The following is a 20,670-nucleotide window of genomic DNA, read 5'->3' as shown; positions in this document are numbered from 1 at the left end:
GCTTGAAATGACCTCTTGGTCAACAGCCTAGTAAATTCCTAAGATCCTATGTCCCTTATGGACAGATGTAGCCTATAAATGCCTAGCCCTCAGTGTCATATTTGGATACAGGACATCATTATTCTTTTGGAAAACTTGGCTAGATTCATAAAGGCCTCCTGGGTCATTAGCTTAGTAACGATTTATGAATCTACGAATCCATGAAAAAGGCCAGAGGATAGTAACTCACAGAAATATTGTAGAACCACAGGAATATAGGCCTTTAAAGGCTCTTGGTTCTTACTTTGGCACCAACCAGAAAATCTTTTCCAATTACTCATATACATACCTCTCAAATGTCCAGATTTTCACAGACTGTCCAGATTTTTGTGTCAAATTTTTGATCTGTTCCTTATATAATTTGTGGTTTTATGGCAGATCATTGAGGACTGAAGTTACTAAATAATGACATACATTCGAGTTTCAGACTGCATACCCTTCAGATAATGCATGATAACACAAATCATGTTGTTACAGCAAATTTCTAAGTTTAGAAAATCAATATTTAAAATCTGTCCCTATTTTTGGGCCTTTGTCCCCCATTATTTTAGGCCTTGTCCAGATTTCTTGAGCTAAATGGTTGAAAGGTATGCCCATATATAATTTTCTAGTAGCAGGTTTCTTAGCTTCCTTTAATAACTGCTGCACATCCCAAGAAAATATGTGTCTAAAAGTTATTAAAAGTCTACCAACCAGGCAGTCAGTTGAAGTAGTCCGAGGCTGTGGTGCATGAAATAATGCCTGTCTTCTGTGAGTAAATCCATTCTGTAAGGAAACTTCTGCTAATCACCCTTGGCCATTTTCAAAAAAAAAAAAAGGGAAAACCACTGTTGCTTGGGCCAAAAGGGAGTCATCACAATTATCTTTATGGAGACCTTCTGAATCTTTAGTGACCATGGTTATCTGTGGTAAAGGGTGGAAAGACATAAAGGAACATTCCCACTCATGGAATGAGAAGGAATCTGTCTCCAAGGCATGCTTGCAAGGAATCTTATACCAGACTTTCTTTAACTGTCTATTATGAATAGAGGCAAACAAATCTACTGGAGAAGATCCCCACAGTTGGATCAATTCCCGGAAGATATCTTGGCTCAGTTTCCATTCGTGAGGGTCTGTCCTGGTCCTGCTCAGCTTGTTTACAATAATGTTTTGCTCTGATGGAGTGTAGGTAAGTTTAAGAGAAATACTGTGCCAAGTTGCTATTTCCCAGGCTACCACAGCGTGTTTACAAAGGGTGGTATGAACTGGTTCTTCTCTGCTTGTTTATGTACAACATCACTGTGGAGTTGTCTATGATTATTAGCAGAGGACTTTGAATCTAAAGATGGTTTAGAGATCTGAAAGCATTTATTACTGCCATGATTTCTTTGGCATTTGTGTGTTTTAGTTTGTTCTGTATGTTTCACAGGCTCTGGACTTTCACCACCTTAGAAACAGCTCTCCAAGCAAAGTCTAAGGCATCTGTGGTTACAAACTGAGTAGGAGCTGGAAGGCTGAAAGAAGGAAACCCACATCAAGAGATAACTGGTCAACCCACCAAGACAACTTCCCCAAATAGAATCTGAAAAAAAAAAAATATGGGTTGGGTCCAAGCTGATTTGAGGAACCACTGTATTTTCTCATGTGAAGTCTGAACTGTGAGAATAGTAGAAACCATGGGAATCCACAGATATTCATTACCTGAAGCCAAAGGCTGTTTAAAGAATATCAGAAATTGTTCCTTGTAAATATCTACATTGTCCTGAGGAAGACAAGCCCAGGTGAGGGATACATCCAGAAGGCATCCAAGAATACTATCCTGTAAAAAGGATTGAGATTAGAATTCTCTAAGTTTACCTGGTACCCCGACTGAGAAGAAGGTCCTTTACCCAGACAACAGATTCCTAACATTTTAAAAAGCAGTCTGCAAATATGACGGTATGCCAATACTGGAAAATACAAATGTCTTGCAACCTGCAACAAGCTATTACTGGTTCCAGACACTTAGTACACACTCTTTAAACTGTATATAGCCCAAAGGGTAAAACAGAGAACTGAACATGTAAGCCAGACACAGAAAATCTTAAAAAATCTGAAGTCTTTGAGAACTGGGATGTGATGATAGGCATCTTTTAAACCTAGAGTTACTAAGAAACTTTGAGGAGATGAGGAATAACATACAGACTGAAGGGAAAGCATCTTGAACTGTAGGACTCTGATGTGAAGATTTAAAAAAGAAAGGTCTAGGACTTGTGTCCCAAGGTCCTTCTTTGGCACCAAAAAGATTACTGCATAAAATACTATTCCTGCTTGTTCTGGGTGAATGGTTCTAAGACCCATACAGACAATCTCTTCTAGGCTGGGTGAAACAGGGAAGTTTGGTTTGACAGATGAGGCAAAATCCCCTGAAAAAGAGGAAGGGACTCCCACTGCCTATTGTATCCTAACTGAAGAATTTTCAGAAACAACTTGCCTAATGTTATCTGATGCCACTGAGGATAATGAAGACCTACATTTTGGGAAAGATTTAATGGATAGCCAGGGTGGGAAAAAGGAAATCCCCTGGAAGTAGCAAATAGTCAGTGTATCTTTTTGGACTGTCCATGGGAAGGCTTCTCCTCATTTTTGAGAATCTCTGCCATTGCATTTTGAAATTCTGTTTGCCTGTACCTTGCAGAAAATGTTTGATCTGTTTCCTATAAAAAGATCCTGAAATGGAAGAAAAGGTCCTACTAAACTCTGGGAAGGAGGATTGCAAAATCTGAGTGATCCCTTGAATTATGTTCCCTCTTTCATTAAATATTTTAAGATCCTCAGCAGATGATGGACCAAACAATACCTCTTGATCTAGGGGAAAATTCAAGATACTGGCTTTGACATCTGATAACTTTTGTGAGCATAACCAAACAAATGTCAATCCTGATCCAGTAGCAGCTGTACTGGATACAGCATCAGCAGAGTCATAAAAAACACTTAAATGGTTAAAGAATTCAGAGATGTCTTTATCTGTGAAGAACGGAGATTAGCAGTTAACTTTCTCATATTTTCAAAAGAAATAAAAGATGTAAGCAGACATTTTGGCAAAGGCTAATAATTCAGAATTCTGAAGGTTAAGGTGGAAGAAAAAGAAGACCACATTTTTGGCACCTGTTTATATTATGGCACACCATTGTACTTTGCGCAGGTGTGGTAGGAGCTGACGTCTTTGACTTCCCGATGGGATTGTCAGTTAAGTGTTTTGCACATTATTTAATTGTTGTTCTAATCCTGTACTTCTTTAACATTAAAAAGTTGAAAGTTAAATTATAAAATAAAAAAATTGAAACTTTAATGTTGGGCATTACAAACAATGTCAGTGAACAACGGCCATGCACATCCAGCAAGGGGGCTGTCACGCCCTACTATTCACAGTTTTAAGTGCCTTGCAGTCCTTTTGGGGAGTTCATGGACATAAGTTATTCGATGGACATTATGCTGTCTGTTTTTTTTACATCTCATTTTCTCAACAACTGAAAAACAAGTCTGACAGTATAAAGTTGGCACACGTCACACCAGGTCCAGCTCTTGCTACTACGCATCCTGGTGTGTCCTAATATAAACGATTGCCACACTTTCTTCCCAAATCTATCAAAAGCTTTCCCATCTTTGTCAGAAAGGATACGACTGACATTCACAAGATGTTTCGCAACACATAGTTTTACCAAATAAATAACTGAAGGGTGTGATTCGAGATTTAGAAATCGATTTTTTGAGTTTGGTGGCTTTATATAATCTATGAGACTTATGGTGCAGGAGGTTGATTGCTAGGCATAATGCAGGCTGTCAAGAAAACATAATTCAAGGAGGCAGGAGGAACAACTACAGGCTGAGGAAAAATCCATCTGTACTAAAATCCATCTGTACTAAATCATAATATGTTTGCTGGTATACTGGAAATTCACTCTGTTCCCACCCTCATTCTCTCTATATTTTCAGAAAAAGAAAACCCTTCTATGGGGGACAAAACTGAAGGAAAAACTACTTAAGAATCAAATTTCCATTCCTATGGTGTAGGCACTGAAGAAGTACAATCCCAGTCTAATTCCTATCCTTCAGATAGGGAATTGGTACCTGAAAAAGAGGGAGATCTTTTTCTTTTAAACACAATGAAGACTCAGAATTTAAAGAATTAAACACTAGAAATAAGCTCTTAGCAAAACCCAGTCAATCATCCCTGTTCGTCCATGTAAAACAGAAGAAGACATATACTTAACTCTTGTTTTCTCTTCTTAGGAAACCCCCTAAAATACAACCCAAAGATGGTGCTCTTCCCTGGGAATCAGGCACCTTAGGTCAGCTTCACAATAAACCATCACCTGCTTGCTCCTCTGAGAACAAGAGTGGTTCTCTCTTGCCTGAAGAGGATAACCCAAAAGCCAGTGAGGACATGCTTCTCTCTCACTCCTTAATGGCATCTCATGGAGAAACATCAGTGGGATCAAGAGAAGACAATGAGCAGTTGGAAGTGTCTGATTTGGCCACAACAGAGTCACTCACTGGTGGCTGAGGCAGACAGGAAGCTAGCTTGACTACCAAAACCTCCCATAAAATTCTCTTCTTGCATACAGTGGAGGGAAGAACTGAACAGCTTGAAGCCTGCTTTCCTCAGAAATTTTGTTAAGGTGGAAAGTTTACCACAGAGGGGAACACTCTTGGAACTGTAGATAGCCCAGAGGGCAAGACATTTATGTGTTTTAGTCAACTGTTGATCACTCAAAGCCCACAGTGAGACAGCACTTTGATGGCAAGAATGTTCTGAAGGACTGGTGCCCTAACCACTGACTACAAATCTCTTTTCAAGCCGTTTAGTGGTTAGGGCACACAGAAGGTGACCTAAATCTTTGGATGCTGGCTAGTTGTCACATCTTTGGAAGGATATAACCCATACGGCTTAAGCTATTGCAATAGTGATTTTATCATTAAAAAATGTTCTTGTTAGGGAGGGGATTCAGAGGATAATAGGTCCTCTACCTTAGATTCACATCTAGTGGGAGAAGAAATTTGACAGCTATAATCCAGTCCTTGTCAGAATTACAGAATTACTCTTCTTCAGAAGAGGAATGGACTTTATTACCCTTAATAGGGATAGAAGTGGAAGCAGAAGACATAAGCAGAAAGGATTGAAAGGAAAGACTAGATTTAAACAGCCCTTGAGCAAAATTAAGCCAATTTTCCTTCTTCCCATTCTGACTGGAACTATTACTGGGGGTGACATATGTTTTGGTTTTCTGTGTATGTTTCTTAGAAGTGTCCAGACATATGGCCTTTGCGGTTGAAGCCTTAGGCCTGATCTCCATGACTGAGCTTTCGATCCCCTCCCTTAAAAAAAACTGCTGGATACCTTCCACATTCTCACATTAAATAATAATTGATTCTGCCTTCTTGTCTGACTCAGTTAAGCATGCAATTTGATCAGATGTGCAAGGATCCTAGCCTGTAGCAGCCTCCAAAGGAGTTGTACTAGAGGTTCAGAATAAGTAGATAGATGATCCAGCAGCTATGATCGATCACATGTTGATAGAGTAATCAATCACAGACTGTATGACAGCAGAGCTGGCCTTGGGCATAGGCCAACTAGGCGGCTGCCTAGGGCGCCGTTCTAACAGGGGCACTTTTCCAGTATTTGTTTGGTGTAGGTAGACCAGGATTGGGGCACCGGGTGGTGTGGTGGGGGGCACCATGGAGCCCTTTTGCCTAGGGCACCAGTTGAGCTAAGGTTGCTCCTGTATGAGAGAGAAGGACATACATTATTGTCAATTACCTCTTGTGACACTTTTTGTATTCTTTCATAGGTTGGTACTAAGCTATTGGCCCTAGGGCCTATACAAGCCTAGCCATAACAATTCCCTGGATATTTCTTCCCACAATATTTACTTCTCTGGACCCCTGTCTAGCAGGGTGACTGACATGATCCCCGGGATGAATTTCCTATCTCCCATCCAATCATCAAGGATCCTTTTGAACAGGGCCAAGGAGGTGCTCTGCTTGACATGTATGGGCAGTCTATTCCACCATATGGAGAGTCTCTGGGTCAGGAACCTATCCCTCCAGCATGTTTTGTTCATTGTGATGACAAGGTTTAGATCCCTGGAGCGTGTGGCTCTGAGGAATTGGGATTTCTTTAAGTGGAGGATGTCCAACAACTCAGGGTATGACATGGCCTTGTATGTTAAGCAGAGAGCGCCTCTGAGTAGATGATATGCCACAGAGTATAGCTGGAGTTTTTTTAGACGGTCAGCATATGGCATCTGCTTTAGGCCTGTGATTCTTTTAGTGAGGTATTTCTGTGGGCTTTCCAGCTGTTGCAGATGTCTTGCAAGGTACATACCAAACGGGGCATTATACTCTACAATGGGTCTAATGAGGGATGAGTACAATGGGACAATGACCTCCTTTTTTCTGGATGAATAGCCCTTAGTGATGAGGTGTGCCACACAGAAGGATTTCCTAACTGTTGTGGCGATGTGGTTATCGAAAGTGAGACCACTGTCTACCTGTGTCCCTAAGTCTCTCATCACACTTTTGATGTTTAGTGTACTGCCACCTATGTGGTAATTCACGGGTACATGTTTTTTTCCAAAGGGGATAACAATACATTTCTTGGCAATGAGCTTGAGCCCATGGCTCTGGCACCAGGCATCTGTTTCTGTAAGGTCCTTTTGTAGAATATCCACATAATTTGGGGATTTAATAATGGCTCCCAATCTGCAGTCATCTGTGAACTTTGTTAGCCAGTGTCCCTTAGTGTTGGCCTGTACTTTAGAGACGTAGATGCCAGACAAGAGTGGTCCCAGGACTGAACCCTGAGGTACTCCACTTGTCACTTGTCTGGAGCTGGATTTAGAGTCGGCTACTTTTACAGTCTGGGTTCTGTCAGTAAGCCAGTTGGCAACCGATCGAGTGATGTAGGGATTTATACCCAGCTTAGTAAGTTTATCTATGATTCCAGAGTGGGGGATGGTGTCAAGGCCTTGGCGAGGTCCAGATAGGCTGTCCACAGCTCTGGAGACTGATTCAAAGAAGTCAATCAGATTCAGGAGACAAGATCAGCCCTTCACCAACCCAAACTGGTTGGGGTCCAGTGTTTGAAGGTTGCCAATGTCTTGATTTATAAGTTCCATGATAATGCGTTCCATGGCCTTGCAGATCAGGCTTGTCAGACTGATGGGACAGTAGTTCCCGGGATCCAAGGTGGATCCCTCCTTGTGGAGTGGGATAACTGTAGCTGTGCACCACTCTGTGAGCACGAAGCCTAAGGTGAGACTATGATTAAACATGACACTTAGGTGAGGTGCCAGTTCAATTTGTAGTTCATGTAGTACACAGCCTGGGATGTCATCTGGTCCCATGGATGCTGTATTCTTAGCTTTGGAAAGTATGGTTTCTACCTGTGTGGCTGTGATTACCGGAATTTGGCAATCTTCTGGTATTGAGATGGGCCCTTTAGGGGGTGAGAGGGGGGTGAAGTTGGCACTAAATCGATCTGCCAGGATATTGGCAATATCCTTGTGATCAGTACATTTAATGCCATTCTGTTGTAGCTCAGAGCAGATCTGAGCATTGCCATTTAGATTCTTGACATAACTATAGAATACCTTGTGGCTGTCTTTGGAATCTGGGAATTTTATTTTCATAACTGGCTTTTGAGGGTTTTATGAGGGATCTCAGCTTCTTACTGAGGCTGGTGAGGGAGTTTTTTGCATCCTGGGATTTTCATCTTTTCTGCAACAGTTTCTTCATTCTGTTGTATAGTTTGTTTATAGCATGGGACCACCAGATTGGCTTCCTTTTTTTGGAGAAGAGCATCTTGGTTCTATTTGGGATGGCACGATTCATGGACGAGTGGATGTGCTCGTACAGTGCGTTAGTGTAGGATTCTGCAGTCGAGCTTTCAGATCCCGTCTGCATGGGTGTCATGAAGTTTGTCATGTCTGACTTCAGTAGCATGAAGTTGGCTTTGGAGAAGTTTTTTTAGGAGGTTTCCTTACTGGGGGGTGGGGGTGGGAGTGGAATGTGGATGTCAAGGGTGATTTGCTTATGGTCAGACCTGACCAATGAGGGGGTGACCACTGGTGTGGAGCATCTATCTCCCATGTTGGTAATGACCAGGTCTAGGATACTGGAGTCCCTGGTGGGACAAAGGATTAGTTGATCCAGGGCACTGGAATTTATGAATTCCAAGAACCGTTGGGAAAAGGAGTTGGTACCCGAGCAGTTTTCCCAGTTAATGGCAGTGTAGCTGAAATCACCCAGTATTAGAGTGTTTGGTTGTATCTTAATATTTTCCAGTATGTTTAGAAAGGTGTAGTGAGAATCTTGGGGCATGGTGGGGGATCTGTAGCAAGCTACAATTTGGATTGCAGTCTTACCTAGTGTTAGTTGCACCTGGAGAATTTCAGATGCATTGTGTTGGGCAACTAGCCTGGAGGTGTGAATATCTTTGGTGAATATGGACACTCCTCCACCTTTAGTGTTCCAGTCTTGGTTTTGTGGCGGAAAAGTGTGGTAAGAGTTGTAGCCTGGTATTTCAGGGGTGCTCTCTGGAGCCTTGAACCAGGTCTCAGTTGCTGCACAGATATCGATGTTCTCCATTTTTAGGAGTGCCACGAGAGAGTGCATTTTGAGGTTTAGACTTCTAGCATTGAGTAGCATTACCTTTAGATTTTGCATGCTTGTATCTGTTACGGTGGTGGTTTTATCCTTTGAATCTTGCCTAAAAAAGGCACTACAGGGGTGGCAAGAGCTTTAGCCAGTAACCTGAATCCAAGAGGTGACAGGTGCAGACCATCTCTGGCAAAGCATCGTGGTTTGTCGATCATGTCTTCCCAGGCAGACAGATACTGGATCTCCTTTGAATGACACCAGAAGCTTAGCCAATTGTTGAAGTCAATCATTTTGTCCTTATACTGTGGTATAATTCTGGGCGAAGGCAGGATGCTACTCAGGGCTAGGGTCATACCTGCCTGGGCCACATGATCCAAGAGCTCTTCCATGTCACTTTTCATGTAGTCCAGGGAGGTACGTCTCAAGTCATTCATTCCAGCATGGACAATGACAGAGTCGTATTTGTACTTGTTGTGGAGTGACTTGAGTGCATGCATTATGTGGCAGATCCTGGCACCCAACAGGCAGCTGACTGTAATTTTCTCCTTGTTCAGCCTGGTGAGTGAAACATCAGTGTGCCTGACTATACAGTCACCTATGACTGAAGTGTTGGGTACACTGTTTTGCCTTAAGGGCTATTGTTGGGTGGCACACTGCTGTTGTGAGCTATGTGTCACTTTGGTTGTGACTGGTGTTTGTTTGCGTTTCAGCTTCGGAGGTCCTTGTTGCTTGGGCAGGTTAATGATAAGGGCCTCTGCATATGTGGGTTTAGTGTTGCTATGTGTGGGTGTTGATGGTGTGAGTTTTGAAGGGCTATGAGTTGCTTGAAGTGTAGTGCAGGTGTTAACCTTCTCCTCTTGACTGTCTAGCTGGCAGGAGAGAGCTTTGCTTCCAGTTTGGCTATGTAAGTGCATCTCTCACAGGTTGTAGTGTTGGGTGGTAGGAGGTGAGGATTGTCTGTGTACATGAGGCAGTTGCCGCATTGCCCCAATAAGCCCATATTCACCAGGTGGACAGGAGAAATCACCGGAAGCTGACCGTTGGGCATGCCTGTTTAGGTGCTTTTTTTGTAAAGTTTAAGACCTAGTTTTCCCTTACCTTTGCAAGGTACTTTGCAGTTATAGGCTGTTTAGTGTCTACGATTAATTTCTCCTTATTGACAAGGAGAGTTGAGTGCTTGTATCAGTTTCAGGCTTCCTAGTGCTTTCCTAAATGTACAGACTTCTTGCATTGGCCGGGAATCGAACCCAGGTCAACTGCTTGGAAGGCAGCTATGCTCACCACTATACCACCAATGCTACCTGAGGGAGAAGGTCCAAAGCACAGAAGGAGAAAGCTGTACCTGCTCATGCCAAGTCCTGAAGACATCTATTCTCAAGGAAAATTAAAAGGGAATTTAAACATTCCTCTAACAGTATTTGGGGCATATGACTGACAAACTGGACACAATTTAACATTGTGTAGAGCCTCTAAACAGAAAAATCAGCTACAATTGGAGTCTTTGTAGTGAATTTGCAACCCACAATCAAACTTTCCTTTTCTGACAGACATAAGCAGGTTTCTGACAAAAATTTGAAAAGAAATAGGAAAGGTCCCCCAAAGAGATACTATCTGCTAAAAGACCTTGGGCTGAATTTGGCTGTATGGAAACACTAGCTGCAATGCTGATGACAGCCTGCATGTAAACTAGTAGCAAGATAAGTCTGCCTTTTGCTGCTTCTGTACATTCCTCTTATACTGGCACATGCGGCTGTGTTAAGGGCAGATGTAATCTGCACAAGAACAGTGCGTGAAGTTTTGTAGACTATCGGACATATGGCATCCACGGCAGGATACAGTCCTAAATGCAATTACTACTGAAATAGTGATCTATTGTGATCTGTCAGACAGTACCATGTATTTATGACATCATTGACTCTCATTGATGAGTCCTTGGTTGAACTGAAGTTTTTATAATCTGTGTGGAAGGAGGCAGAGGATCACTCAAGCACAAAGCTCAGATAGTTGAGTCCTGGAGTACTGCCTTCCAAAATAGGTTTACTCCACAAGCTGTGTTCAAAACACTAATACATATAGGGAAGGTAAGCACTAAAGGCCAAGTGGTCAACACATATATGTCTACAATAAAGACTTTCTGGAAGTAAAATTTGAGACATGGGCTCCTCTACTTTAGTCAGCTTAGGCCTCATATTTTGCCAACAAACAGTTAGTGGTCTGATGACAAAAAATAATACAGCTGGCAGTCAGCTTGGGGGGTACCCACCTAGCACACATAAACTCTTCTCTCACACACAACAAATGAACAAACAACTAGTCTTGTGAGCCCTAAATGAGCAGTAAGACAGGCCATAGGATAGTAACTGCATGTAACCCTATTCATCTCAGGTAACAGTAAAACTGAAAATGCATATCCAGGGTGAGAATGACCTTCTTTTCCCTGCTTTCTGTCTCTGCAAAGGAAGCCAGGAAGGTACAGTTGTGTAAGTAAACTTACCATAACAGGAAATATTTGAATGATCACTGTTGCAGTAGCCTAAGCTATATGTGTTATATCCTGTACAGAATACAACAACAAACCAGCTTACAAAGCTTTCAGGGCACCTTCCACGCGCCCAAACTGTCAGTTCAAGCAGAGTTGATGAAAAGTTATGTTTGGACGCCAAGCCCTTCAGAGCTTTCATGCCAACACAGGGAGGGAGGTTAAAGTCCTAAGAGAACAATGATAGGAATACAGCAATAAAAAGGGTCTACATTAAATGCTCGAAGAGGCATTCCATCGAACGCCTCTTCATCGACACATAATCAGCGACCTCACTAAACCATGAACGTTCAAAACAGCGATCTCTTTCCCTGGGAAAGAAATCGCTTGCACTAAAAACACATACACACAATTTCAAACATAAAATGAGAGGATTCGCCGCCCCATACCCCCCAACATGGGGGGCTGTGCCCTCACCCCCCCAACTAAATATGTCATCTCCGAGATCCAACTACAGTAGGGTAAAGGGCAATGTCACGGCTCAGACCAAGTGATTTTTTTCCCTGGGAAAAATCGCTGACCTGAGCCTTCACTATTTTCGGATTTCGGTCTATATGTGTTGGCGAAATGGCATTCGCTGTAATGCCATTTCGCTGATCTAATACAGACCCCAATAAAAACTCCACTCCCTGGCAGAAAAAAAGGATACAAAAATAAGGAGGGTGGAAGGAGAAAATGGCTACTGCAACAGTGATCAATCTACTGTTATGGTAAGTTTACTTATACAGCTGTACTATGTTTTTCATAAGGATCACCGCTGCAGTAGCCTAAGCTATATGGGTAGATTACCATACCTTATACTGACTGGGAGGAGGAAGGCATGAGGGTCCAGGAGCCCCTGCAGAATGGTCCTAATAAAGTCAGTCCTAGACCTAGGGAAGGACTCTAGTTTATATCACTTTCTAAAAGTGTGACAAGTGGACCAAGTTGTTCCTTCTAGAATACTTCTAGCAGCCAGCCCTTTCCAAAAAGCCACAGATGAAGCCAATGCCCTGATAAAGTGAGCCTTAACCCTGACATGAATTGTTTTGTTGTGGTGGGTATAAAATAAAGTAATAGCAAGAGACAACCATTTTGAAATAAACTGTTCTGACACAGACTGTCTTTTTTTCGTAGCTTCACAAGAAATGAACAACTTATCAGAAGCTATGAAAGATTTTCTTCTGTCTAGATAGTAACTAAGCTGTCTATAGTCATCCAAGGTATGGAATATCCTTTCCCTTTCATTTTAGGATCTGGGAAGAAAATAAGAAGATGGACAGCTTGGCTTAAGGTAACCTTAGATTACCACCTTAGGCATAAATGATTAGTTCTTAAAGAAGCCCTGTCTTTGTAGAAAATGAGACTATGTTGACCCAACATGACAGTCTGCAACTCAGATACTCTTCTGAAGAGGCCAGAGCAATTAGCAAGACAGTTTTCCATATTAGGAATCTCAAGTCAGCATGACGAGTTGGTTCAAATAGAGTTAGTTTTTCTAACACAAAATTAAAATCCCAGGAGGCTTCTTATGCAGCACCCCTCTCAAAAATATTTTCACGAGGTTGCACTGAAAGAGGGTGATCCATGGGAAGACATGCTGAAATGGCCAACAAGTGAACCTTGACTGAGGAGTAAGACAGGCCATAGGATAGTATACACAAATACTATAGAATCAGGGGTACACCAGCCCTAAATGGGTGCTGGTTCTTTTGTTGACACCATCTAGAAAACCTTTTCCATTTGCTAATACATTACTTTCTTGTAGGAGGCTTTCTTACCTCCATTAATACCTGCTGCATGTCCCCAGAAAACAGATGCCTAAAATGTATTAAAATTCTACCATTCAGGCAGTCAGTTGTAGCTCTCTGGGGTTGGGAATGTACCAAACATCATTGATGTTTTGTAAGTAAATGCAGTCTGTTGGGAAGCTTGTGGTAATTGCCCTTGTCCATTTCCAAAATAAGGAGAACCACTACTGCCTGGGGCAGAAGGAAGTCACCACAAATATGTCTGAAGAGTCCTTCTGAATTTCCAGTGTGGCACTGGATATTAATGGAAAAGGTGGAAAAGCATACGGGAACATTCTTGTGAAGGAAAAGAAAATGCATATGTATTCCAGGCCTTCTTGCATGGAGTGCTGGAGCAGAACTTTGCTAAGTGATTGTTGTGAGCAGAGGCAAACAGATCTATTTGAGGTGTGCCTTATAGCTGGTTCAATTCTTGGAGGACCTCCTGATTCAGTTGCCATTTGTGATGGTCTGTCCTGGTCCCACTCAGCTTGTCTACCGCACAGATTTGCTTTGACAGTATGTAAGATGCCTGTAGACTGAGAGTTGTGCTGAAAAGCTATATCCCTGGATACCTTGACTAATCTGCACAGAGAATAAGGTCTGTCCTTGCTTGTTTATGTACCATATTACTGTGGTGCTGTATGTAAACACTTGAACAGGTCCTGGAAGTCACAGATAATTAAAACAATTGAAAGCATTTATAAGATATCTAATATCTCTTCTATGTTAGTGTGTTCTTCCTGTCTTTTTTGTTCTAAAGTCTCTGTGGTTTTATCCACACAGACACTGCTCCCCAAGCAAAATCTAAGGAGTCTGCTGTAACTGACTGTGCTGGAGCAGAAAGGGAGAATAACAGACTTGTATTCTGAGAAATCTGATGTCTCCACCACAAAATGTTCAGTCTTCTTGTTGGTTTTCCTGGTTTGTTTTGTCATGTGTTCCACCACAAAATTTCCCTTTTCACAAATCCCCAAAACTGGAATTTGAAATGTCAGGGGATGTTGATGGTTTGACCATACAGACTTCGGGTACTATTCGATTTTTCTCATGTAGACTCTTGCAAGAAGTATCATGAGTAGCATAGATGCCATAAGATCCAGAATCTTGAGGAATTACCTCACTGAGACAGTAATCTAAATAGAAAACTCTGAAACAGATATAAATAAATATCTGTTTTTTCCCTTGTGGAAGAAAAGTTCTTTGAACTGAGTTGTCCAGCATTTACCTCAGGAAAGTAATCCTGTGAGAAGGAGTCAGACAAGACTTCTCTTGGAATCTCAGCCTGTGCAGGAGATCCCTTACTCAACTGAGAGATTCCTGACTCTTTGAAAGACTTTGTAAAGATAAGCAAGTCATCTAAATATGGAAAAAAATATGAATACCTTGCCGTTTGCAGTAGGTTATCAATGGAGCCAGACACAATGAGAACACCCTTCCAGCAGTAGACAGAGCAAAGTATAATGCAGAGAACTGATAATGTGATCCAGACAGGAAACCCTAAGAACCTTCTGAAATTCGGATCTATAGGAATGTGATAATATGCACTTTTTTTAATCTAAGGTCACTAGAAAACTCAAATGGGAATAAGGGGTAACAAGTTGCGAACAGACATCATTTTGAACTTGGGAACTATCACAAACGGATTCAGAAAAGTGAGATCCAGTAATGGTTTCCAAGAATCCTCTTTTTATTGAAACCAGGAATATCCTGGACTAAAATCTTTTCCCTAACTGAGGAAGAGGGACAACTTCTATCAACCCCAAGACCGCAAATGCTGAATGACAAGAAGAAAAAGAAGAGTCTGGCCTGGCGAGTGAGGAGTATTCCCCAAAAGACAAGGAGAGACTCCCACTGCCATCTGTAACTATGGTGGATTACTGACACAGACCATCAATATGAAGTAACCTGTTGTCAAAGACAGAGACAGAAATTCAGACTTTGTAGAAAGGTTAAAGAACTGCAGGGGTTGGAAATCGTTCATGGAGTCATTCAGACTAATTCGACTGCCTTTGTTCTGGGGGTGGGTCTTGCTTTCCTTTTAGAACCTCCCTGCCATTGCATTTAAACATTTGTTTCCCCATCATCTTGTGTGACTGTTTACTTTGCTTATAAAGAATGATGAGAAGGAGGGCTGAAAATTTAAGACATCCCTTAAATCAGCCTCATCACACATTTTAATGAGCTCTGCAGTGGGGGGGGGGGTATAAAAACTAGTTCTCTGTCAAAGGGAGGATTCAAAACCTCCTCATGACAGTTCCAGTGGTAGCAGCCCTGGATGTAGCATCAGCAAAATCATACACATGGTTCAAACAGTGGGTGAACACTTGAGACAGAGAAGTCATCAAGTTGCACAAAGCAGATTCCTCCTCACAAGAGGAAACAGATACTAAAATATTCCTCATATTCTCACACAAACTTCAACACATCAGCTTGACAGCTGAGAATTCTGTAAACAAGTACTGCAATAGAATACACCTTTTCCTCAAATTTATCAAAAATTTTCCAATCCCTGTCAGAAAAAGGATTAAAATTAACCAAATGTTTAGCGCAGCAGCTGGACTCACTAAAGCAATAACTGCTGGGTCAGATCTGTGATGAGTGTACAAAAATATAAAAGATAGGCATTTTATAAAGAATACTGCTTTCTTGGAGCAGCAGGCTGGCTGTCAGGGAAATTGCAGGCTGTGAAAAGAATACATCCTCCAAAGCATGCAGAACAGGAAGTATAGATGTAGGTTCTTGAAATACCACTTGTAATAAATCATAATATTTTTTATGGACTGAGAAACATCTCTGTTTTCCCACTGAAACAACTGACTCATTCTATAAAGATTTTCAGAGAAAGAGAATCCTTCAAGAGTACTGGCAGAAGCAACACTCAGAATACGAAACAAAAATATGTAGACAACTCATAATCTGCGCTTTCAGAATAATTTTGAACTTCAAACTCTTGAATCTATTCAGAAAATGAAGAATGTTTTTTTTTTCATTTATTAGAAGCAGCTGGTGCTGCTGTAGCGTTGCCGCCTCACAGTAAGATGTTGTCCCATTCGATTCTCAGCTAAAGCATCTTCTGTGTGGAGACATGCGTGAATGGGTGTACCTTCGTTGAAGGTTGTGCCTCAGGGCTGGCAACTCGGCACGTAAAAATCTACTGCCAATCATTAGCGGACCGGAGTTCCACTGTGGCGACCCCTAACTGGGAAAAGCCGAAAGACACAACAACTAGAAGCAGCCATACCGGATAGGTCAAGAGCCTATATACCCTGAGCTACGCCAAATAAATTACTCCTGTCTAGGGTAAATGAGATAGGGGAAGACATATGTTTAATTTTTTGCTTCCTCTGGTAGGAAATTCTGCAGAAACAGACTAAGTTTCCCAGCAAAAATGTCCTAGGAATGGGTACAGCTTTCTGTCTAAACAGAGTGGCATATTCTGTCCCTTTTCCCAGGGCCAACAAGACTGTCTCTCCCTTGCTCATCAAGAGGATGTGTCTTACCCCAGTCAATGGTAGCTGTAGAGACTACACCAGTGGGATCAAATGAAAAAGAGGGGTGTCCATGTCACCAGTTTTGGCCACATCAAAGTCACTCACCTGCAGATGTGGCACGTCAGCAGGTTGCTGTGGTACTAAAGACTGTTTAACAATTTTCTTCTTTTTGTGACTGGAAGAAAGAAGACCTGAGAAGCTTTCAGGTTGTTCCATGGTAAGCCAAAAAAAGGTACCCGATTCCCAGAGAAGCTTTGCAGCAGTAGTCATTAAAACTGATAAGTTGCAAAAAGTAACTCTGTCCCCATTAAAACACAGTAAAAAGCACTTTAAACACTTATCCCAACTTTTAAAAGTAAAATAATACAATTTTTGCTAAAGAAATAGTTTAAGGTTAGTCTTACCAACCTTTTTACTGCAAAAGCAGCAAAGTAACACTCCTGTTCAGAAGTATTCCAAGCCATGTAACAGTTGTTAAAAACATTTTCTCCTGGCTTAATTAATTATATTTTACTAAAAAAAGTATGTTTTCTGTCATAAAAAAGTAAAGTGGAAATGTTTTCCCTCCAAAGGAAACTTATCTCCCACCAAATTAACAACATTATCTTCTGCTGATCCCTGAAAGTCCACACAGAAAGCTCTCTTTGCTGGCAAGGAAACTGTAGAACTTGGCATCCAAACCTGTCTTTTGTTCAGTTCGGTTTGAGCTTGCTAATGGCTTGGACACTTGCTAATGGCTTGGACACATGGAAGGTGTCCTGAAAGCTTTGGAGATTGGCAGGCTGTTATATCATTAGCAGGATGTAATGGGTCTAAATTAAAATAGCGAAACCTCACTTACGAGAATACCTAAATGCCGACACATAAATAGTGAACAGTGCAAACACTGAACGTCCTGAAGCGCGAAATTCGAAATATCGAATTGTCATAGTTGGCCCTTATCCAGTATAGCTCCCTAACGTAAATGTGCAACAGTTACAGACCTTAGGGTTAGGGTGCGGGTTAAGGTAAGTGCATACATAGTAATACATGCAACCTTTACTTTAGGGTTAGAAGTAGAGTTAAGTTAAGTGTATGTATAGTAATATAGTTGTGTAGCTGAATGTATACGTAAATTATACTTTTCCCGTAGTTGGGTGTTGTTTGTTTATAGTTAGATACATTTGTGTATAGTGAATGTTTGATTAGGATATGGGATATATGGGTGAAGTGTAGATATGGGGAAGTGTGGATTATTTATTTTGTTCGAGTAGGTAGTACGTAGCGGGCGTTGGGGTGGGCCAACTATGGCAATTCGATATTTCGAATTTCCCGCTTCAGGATGTTTGGTGTTTTTGCGTTTCGCTATTTATGTGTTGGCGTTTAGGTATTCGCATAAGTGAGGTTTCGGTATTTTAATATAGACCCGGATGTAACACATACAACTTAGGCTATTGCAGCAGTGATCCTTATGAAGAATCTCTAGCAGGGGCATATTAAAATGGTAGGGGATATTTTAGAGAAACAAATTAAAATGCTGGTGGAAAAAGTAAAGAGATGAAGGATTTTAAAATGGATGAGGAGTTGGCTAGAAGGTTGGGAAGGAGATGGTGGGGACTGCAGACTTCTACTTTATCTTCTCATTAGGTCACTCTCAGCCCACCCTTCTATGGTTCAAAAGCTATTTATCCAATAGGTATCAGTCAGTAAAATGTCATTGCACCCTCTCTCCATACCTCCCAGTCACAGCTGGTGTATCGCAAGGTTCTATCCTTAGTCCCCTCCTCTTTAACATTCTCACCAACACCCTCCACACATCCACTCAACAGACCTCCCTAATACAGTAAGCAGATGACTTCACAGTCATTGCACATCTGATAATGTGTCACACCTTTAAAAAATACTCAGGAGGCTTTAACAGCAATGTCTTTGTCACTCGCAACTCATTTTTAACCCTAAAAAAAGCTACTTTTTTCCCTGAATCCCTGTCCCCTGGAAAAAAACAAAATTTAAAGTCCTTTCTCTTGATAATACAACCAATAAAGTCACTTTTCATAGTAAATTATTAAGGATAATAGTAGATGATAATCTTAAATTTGACCTGCATATACAATATTGCATAACAAAAATTCATTAAAAGCTAGGGATACTTTATACAACCAAAAACGTTCTCGCCGACACAACTAAGGCTATATTTGCCACTACTTATCTTCTCCCCACACTTCTTTATGGTGCTCCCATCCTTACTAACGTTCATGCATCACAAAAATCAAAACTACAGGAATGCTATAACAAAGCTACTAAATTTGCAGCAAATGCCCCTTTCAGAACCCACCACTGCATAGCACTAAAAAGTCTACATTGGTTATACACAGCTTTTTGCCACCTATAAAAGTATCCAGAATCCAACTGCTTGCCCAGCAGTAAATATCATTCTGCATATGTTCCTAGTCTATCATTACAATATAGTGACCAAAAACTCCTGTTTGTCCACAAACCTATCAAATTTGCTGGACACTGTCTCTACTCATATCATGTTGGTAAGGCCTGGATCTCCTTAACTTTATCCACCAGGTCAATACCCTCCCTCCCATCCTTCAAAACCATTCTGAAAGACTTCTTAGCCAAAGGATGGCTCTGTTCTTGCTCAACACCAGGATAAACTATATTCCCAAATGTGGACAAGTACCTGTTCATGCCTTATATTTCCTAACTCCCCCTTCTTCACTCACTTCCTTACTTCTATCAATTTTTCTCCGCTGGCTTTCTATCTAAATACACCATAAGCCTGCTTTTCTCTCACTTTGTATTGCAATTCCTGTTTGGTTTGCATTACACTAACTTACCTTTAATTTCTCTATAAACTGGCTAAAATTTCTGTAACTGTTAAATCATTGTCATGTAACTTGTATCTACCCGTAACTAATGTTTTCATATTATATTTAATTTGGTATAATAATTTAAGCTGTATTTGCTTTTCTATTATTTTTAATGACTGTATAGTTATTATTCATAAAATGTTTTGTAATACTTTGGAAGTCCCCCTCCCCCCGTGGCCACGCTGAAAATGGGCTCCTCCCAACTCGGACTTTCCTGGTAAACAAATGTCAATAAATAAAGTAAATAAATAAACTGTGGAAAGTACATCAAGCTAGTTTACATATCAGTGATCAGATGAAGAAAGCTTGAGCATCAGGAGTGAGGACTGAGGAACTCTATATGGTAAAGAAGAGTGTCGATACCAGAAAAGTGTTCAGATGGTTCTACCAAAACTGCACATATAGAAGGAAAGTAAGGACAGGTTCATGGAATGGCAGAGAAAGGTGTTGTAGAATGAAGAAAAGGCAGATATAGGAAAATAAGGCTAGTGGATATAATGGAATGCATTAAATACTTGGAAAGTGGTAACAGATGGCCTGGAGGGTGTCCAACTGATTTTAATAAGAGACTTATGTTGCATATTAATGAGATGCTCACAACTTTATTTAATGAGACAAAAGAGGTATGGGAGCTGTCAGAATCCATGTATGATGCTATGGTGATGCTGCTGTATAAAGGACACAAGGGGGAAAAGGAAGACCCAATCAAAGATAAGCCAGGCACACTAAGATGCTCAGCTTTTTACTAGGATTCTGACAGCTGGGTTGACATACTTTTTTGTCAAGGCTGATACAGGAGGAGAAGGTGGGTTTTGTGAAGGTACAGTCATTGATGAATCACTGGCACCAAACACACATGGAGCTGTTCAGATGAGTCAGGACTTGCAATAACTACTGTGTGGTTCTGTCTATTCACTGGTAGGCATGGTATGACTTGTACATGTATGGCACCAGTGGAAGGCAGACACACTACCTTGCTTTGCAACTAATGTACTGTAGTTTTGCAGATCAAAGCAAGTTATATTGGCATGATGCATTGAATTACAACCCAAGATGTTCTATTCCTGTTTTGCAGAACTAACTAGGATGCCACAGAATTCAACACAGTAGTAGTTGATTCATGAGATAATATGCATGGGTGTCTGCCAAGTGTTCTAGCCTATACTGCAGTGGCTGTGCTGAGTAGAGGGCCTCCTTGCTGGTATTGCCATCATGATATCTCTGTATCCATGACATGAGGAGCAGTTATGTCATATGATGGCAAGATCTCATTCCCTGCATCAGTACCATAACACTCCAGCAATATTAATCACCGATTAGACTACAGTCACTGTCTGGCACCATCCTTC

General features: G+C 41.2%; 1 protein-coding gene and 1 non-coding gene across 2 annotated transcripts in view; both read right to left on the bottom strand.

Annotated features, from left to right (window-relative positions):
• LOC122794375 (symplekin-like) overlaps positions 1-20,670 on the bottom strand; it is a 1,034,965-nt gene that overhangs the window by 945,196 nt on the left and 69,099 nt on the right. The window lies entirely within an intron of this gene.
• On the bottom strand, positions 9,888-9,959 carry TRNAG-UCC. Its single transcript has one exon. It is a non-coding gene; the product is annotated as a tRNA-Gly (tRNA).

The sequence above is a fragment of the Protopterus annectens genome, chromosome 1.part0 (genome assembly GCF_019279795.1).
Source record: "Protopterus annectens isolate FY-2018-M chromosome 1.part0, PAN1.0, whole genome shotgun sequence".
Lineage (NCBI taxonomy): Eukaryota > Metazoa > Chordata > Ceratodontiformes > Protopteridae > Protopterus > Protopterus annectens.
The sequence above is the reverse complement of the archived record's forward strand: the minus strand, read 5'-3'. Positions and strand labels throughout refer to the sequence as shown.